Genomic DNA, 6,213 nt, shown 5'->3' with positions numbered 1-6,213 from the left:
AAATTTATAACAATTAAAAACACAACAAACATATTATTAAAAAAAACAACAAATAAAAAAAATTAAATTTTTAAAAATTTATACATGAGGCTGATTAGTTTTAAGCATTATTATAACTAAATTTTGTAAATTATAAACACAAGAGGAAAATAAACAACAACAACATCTTTACATACGAAAAATAAAAAAGATATCTAAAATTGCTAATCTTTTTTCAAATAAAAATAAAGAGATAAGTTAAAAAAGGCCGCTTTAATAGCGTCTCTTTCTTTCCTCTCTTTCTCTCTCTCCTCTTTATTATAATAAACTAACTGTAAACATAGTTTTCCTTAAACAACAAAAATTATATATAAATATTATCGTAATTAAAAATTATATTTTTACTTTTTTTTCAATATTAAGCTAAAAAATAAAAACAACAACCAACCAACTACAATACATCAATCAATACATAAATACAATAAAAATAAATTTAAATTTAAAAATAATAAAAATAAAAAATGATTATATATTTATATTAAAACAATTTTTACAAACAAAAAAATATATTATTATAAAAAAATAATAAACAAAAAATAAAAGAAAAAAACAAATAAAAAACAATACAAAACATTTACTCAATAATGCAAAAAAAAAAATAAAATGTTTTTTTATTTTATAATTTAAGTTTTCAGTTTCTTTCGTTTATAGATTTTTATTTGGTTTTTCAAAACCCAGTAACAATTAATAACAAAAAAAAGGAAGACTGATTTTTGTATTCGAAAGTTCCTATAGAATTAAATGCCACTGGGTTTTATGGTTTTATTTTCTTTTAATTTCAAAATGTTTGATTTTTCTTTCTTTTTTTAAAAAACTATTATTTAAATATTGTGTATTTTTTTTTTTTAAATCACACTTAAGAAACATAAATGGAGAATAAATGACTGCTTTAGTTTGTAAGAATGAATCATCATTAAAAGAAACATTTAATTATTAATTATATTAAATAAACATTTTAAAAAGGAAAAAGGAATATTTCGAATTTGAATAATATTGCATTTAGTCCATTATAATATATTCCAAATTTAACAAAATTTAATGAAATTTCCAAAAAAAATAAGACAGAAATCTTTAGTTTGTAACACCGATATATTTTTGATTAACTTTACACTCAGTTAAATCAATATCTTTATGGTCACCACTGGTTTGTTTTCCTCGTTTTTTACACTCTGCTAAAGCCGTCTTAACAGGTCGCATTAGATCAGGAAGGTATTTTTATGTAAACACATACAAAAAAAGTTAAACAGCTGTTTCCATCTTACTTTGTTATTGTTTTATACAAGTTTTATTCTCTTTATTGATATACAGATGGAATTTCATTTTATTTTTTCATTAGACTTTACTTATGTAAAGTGTGATCGTATAAAGTGCCCTTAACTAACTGATCCTGATTAATGGATTAATTCGGTTTAATTCTAAACCAGCGAAACGCAATGGATCTCTCAATTGAGCTTAATTGTACTCTTTCTTTTACTCTGTTCTCAAATGTATAAAAAACAATTTAAAACCAGTCAGAAAACTAACTTCTTTTTCGCTGCTCTAAAGAACTTTTTGCATTTTTGGGTGACAATGTACTAGTCCATTGTCTAGACAATAGGCTATTCCATAGAATAGATTGGTCAGACTAATCAAAAAATAAGACAATTTAGTCAATAGACTAGCTTTTAGACTAGTCAATAGACAGTCTACTGTCTCTCAATGGTCTAGAGGATAGAGCTAGACAAAATACTAGTCTATAGATTAGACATTAGTTCATTAGATAGTTAATAGGCTTTTCTATTGAATAGAATAGTTATTAGACTAGTCAATAAATAAGACCATTTAGTCCTTGTCTCTCCAAGGACTGAAGGTGGAGTAGTCTAAACTACACAATAGACTAGTTTATAGAAAGAAATATCATTCATCTAAATAAAAAAAAATTGCTCAGTGTGAACCAAGATGTCAAATTAAATTTGATTCCGATTGTACAAAATCTTTACTTTTTCAAATCGACTTTTTCAGTCAGTTAACTTAGTTCATTAGTCAGTGTACTAGTCCATTCAGCCTTCACTAAATAAGACCATTAAGTCAATAGACTAGCATCTTTCTCTGGATTAATGCTGTTTGATTGTTTGCAAAATCTTGAGACTATGATCGCTGATCTTGGATTGAAGACAAAGCTTAATGTTAAAAGCAACAAGAAAGAAAATTATTTTAAAATATTTGATAAGGCCCCATGGTTGGTGAAGAAATATAGAGGAGCTATATTCGCATGATATTGGAAAAAAGTCATTTAATTCTGCAATCCTATCCAAAGCACCATTCAATCTTTGTCGAAAATTTCAATTTGTAAAACAGTTTTAATTGTTTGAGTCCAATTTTGTTACACATATCATAGAAATGTACCAAAGGTTGTTAGTCGTAAGAGTGTAAATCCTTTCTGGATTATTCGCTTGTTCGTCTTATCGTAGTTTTTCTAAGACCAAAGGTTACTGAGACCAAACAAACCCAAACACAAAAAAAAACGAATCTTTCCTCAGAATTTCTTTGTCATTGCATGTATTTCAATATATCATGTCCTAAAGATTAAAAACAAGTTTTTGTAATAAAACATTATATCATATTCCTTCTTCGAGATATCATAATCTAAGGCTTAAAACAATAAATATAAATATGAAACAAGTATGAATGTATAATTGGACATGGCCGACCATATTTAAAATTAAAGTGCATTTGCTTTGATATGACGTCATTAATATTACCAAACTAAGGGCGAGTTTTTCTGATAAAGATAATTTTCATTCTTTGGTTAAACCTGGTTTAATATATGTTTCGTGTTTTTCAGTTATCAGTAAAGTAACATATTATTTTAGTTTAACTGAGTGTAATTGGCAAATTAAACTTAAGTTATAAGTGAGAACAAAAACTTAATATTTTAAGTAAATTACAATTTTCTGATTTGTTTTGTTTTATTTGTTATTGTTTTAAATGTTTATTTAACATTTTTCCAAAATTTCCCATTTTACAAAAGTATTGTTTGCAAAAAACAACTGTTCATTGTTTATGTTTTTGAGTGAAAAGTTGGCAATACTAACAAAGTTAACTGAGCTTAAATCTAAAACTGAAAAACACAATCATCGGTTAAAGTCCGCCTAAATTTGGTCCGAGTTTAATCTAACAGCAAGTTAAGCCTAGTTTAACTGAGGAGTAAGAAACCCGCCCTAAGGAACACAAAATCGGGATAAAATAATTTGATGGGGAAATTCAAAAACCATAATCAGATTTAGCGCAGACTAAGCCATTGTTATCCAAGTTTTTATTATTGCGTCACGTCGACAGAGTGTTGTTTATAAGAAATTAAGTATAGAGATTATCTTATCATGAACTTACAAAGAACCACCCGATTTAAGTAGGGAAAACTTTTCTTCGAAAAAAAAACTCTCATTTTGGAAACAAGTTTATAACCAATGACATGGACTGATAGTCATTATTTCGAATAGTCAAAATTTTTAAAATTTATGTATATAGAATTATATATCATTTAAAATTTACATTAAATCTGATAGCAAAATCTGATGTTTATGGAATCAAATCGAATATAAACTAAGAAAATTGTTAAAATATTCCTACTTTAAAACGACATGATTAAATGCAACATTATTCAAAACTAGTTTTTTCTTTTTCTAATATTGAAATAATAAAAAAACTATTATTTCTATCAAAAATATACATAAATATGTAAATATTTCATATAATTATACAAATTAAGTTATAATTTAACAACAATTATAAAAACACATATACAACAAACAAAAAAATAAATTATATTATAAGCAAAATTATTTGGCAAATATATTTGCATTTATATCTTGTATTTATTCACACAATCAACAATATTAAAGTGGCCGTAATTCTTAATGCTTAAATTCATTCATTCATTCATAAGAATTGTATTCTGATTTACTAAACTTACAGAAATACATACATAAATACATATGGTAATATATAAGTATATAGATATACTTATAGTAACATATATATATATAAACATATAACGAATACAATTTGTATATAATATACATTAATCCAAAAGAGAGATCATGTTATTAAATGATTTCCCTTTCTAAACATTAAACATAATAAGTTTATGCTTAATATTTATTAAAAAAAACAAAAATATAAAAACTATAATTTAAATAAACTAAAATACACAAAAATTTTGATATTAATGATAATGAACACATACATACATATAAATAATTTATATACATATATTAGATATATAATAATTGATACAAAATTTAAAAGAAATTATGATTTGATTGTTAATAAGAACAAAAATTTAATTATTAATTGGTTATTTTGCTAAGTTTTCTTTTCAACAAAAAAATCTATACTTATATCATACCAGCTATTGTAAGAAAAATTTAAATTTAATATTAATTTAATATTTAATTACTTTGTATATTGTTTTTTTTTTATTTTTTTAATTTTCATTATTTTTTTAAATGCTTATATTATCAAATTGAAATGAGAAAAAAACTGATATCAATCATTACAAAAAAAAAAGAAAACGTTTGTTTTATTCGAAACTGTTACAGATACTTATTTTAATTCGATTGTGATTCTAATGGGAAAAAAAGTTTAAGGAAAGTTATTTAAACTTTTTAGTCAGTTTACTTGAGAAAACCTTTTTTAGCATGAACTGCCTTGTCATCAGCAGTACATTGCTTATTCAATACAACAACCCTACCTATCAAAAACAAACAATCAAAAGTAATGCCCAGTTTACAGCAAAAAAAAGTAATGTCTTTAAAACAAACCAGCAAATATTGAAACCAGGGTTGGCAAAATTGTACTTTTTGTTGGTACAATTCGATGAGACATTTAGTACAATTTTGAAATATGTTCCTTTACTGAAATAAATATTTAGAAATTGTATTTTTATCACAAAGTTCATAGAACTACCTAGCGACTTGTGTCAAATTTTTTTTTAAGCTTTGGAAGAGGATTTTGTAAAAAATCTTGTTGGAGATTACAACCAGACAAAATTAAATAACAAACAGAATTCCTAAAAATATTTTTTCATTCTATCGCTTTTCTATTTTACGAATTAGTTTTGGACTATTCTACAAACTAGACAACTCAATAATCTATAGAATACTCTATTGTCTAGTTTATAGACTACTATATCCTCTAATACATAAAGTGACAAGTTAATGTTGAAAAGCTTTACGTGAACACCTGCCGTGTTGGAATATTTCACGGCCATGTTGGGCTATTTCCTTTTGCAACCACTGGGTGAAACCACTTTGCTCAAGTACTTGAGCTATCTTATCTCTGGCCACTAAACTTCCGAGAAGCAAAAACATATTTTCCGTTTACAACTGCGCAACTACGAAGCCTCTGTTGAGTCGGCAACAGCACTTAGAAACGTAATCGTAAATTAAGCTACACACAGGAATGCACCATTCTACATACTTCTCATTTATCCGACACACTCATAAGAAAAAAACATATGTCAGACTTACTCTAGGTATACTACCAACTCATTTCCAACGCTTAGTTGTTGCCGGCAGCATGAACAAACTTATCACGAATTATAGACTTTATATTGCATCAGTATTTTAACTGTATCTTACTCTCCCGCGAATTTGGGTTAAAGCAATACCCATTGCGTGGATTACGAAGGAAATTCAATCAACTAACGAGCCAAGGCATAGTCCTGCGGGCAACTGGCCACCCGTATTATCGGATTATGCCGTTCTCTGGTTAGACACCATGTCAAATAATTTTAAGGATTAGCCGAGAAGTGAAATGACATCACCAGTTTATAGTTCCGGCGGACTAGAAGTAGATAGTGGTAGAACCTCTTTTTTCCTGAGACAGAGATAAAATTTACAGGTTTTACTTAAAGGAAATATAACTTAATTTTCAAAAATGTATAGTTCTAAAACGAGTGCAAACAGAACCGCTTTAAACCCTTTAAGATAATCTTACTATAAATGCTATCGCCATTACTTTTAAAAACTCGTAATTTTAACTAAGAACTATAGTTCTTAGGTAACTATTTAATTTTAGAATTTAACTAGAACTTTTCCCAAACGTATTAGTTTTCTAAAGCTTCCCTAGAACTACTTAAGAGGGTGACATTTTTGAACAACAATTATTTATTAGTGAACTAACTATATATCA

At 26.3% G+C, this 6,213-nt stretch overlaps 1 protein-coding gene across 1 annotated transcript in view; it reads right to left on the bottom strand.

The window, feature by feature from the left end:
• LOC111690719 (separin) overlaps positions 1–6,213 on the bottom strand; it is a 77,752-nt gene that overhangs the window by 40,645 nt on the left and 30,894 nt on the right. The window lies entirely within an intron of this gene.

The sequence above is a fragment of the Lucilia cuprina genome, chromosome 5, assembly GCF_022045245.1.
Source record: "Lucilia cuprina isolate Lc7/37 chromosome 5, ASM2204524v1, whole genome shotgun sequence".
NCBI lineage: Eukaryota > Metazoa > Arthropoda > Insecta > Diptera > Calliphoridae > Lucilia > Lucilia cuprina.
The sequence above is the reverse complement of the archived record's forward strand: the minus strand, read 5'-3'. Positions and strand labels throughout refer to the sequence as shown.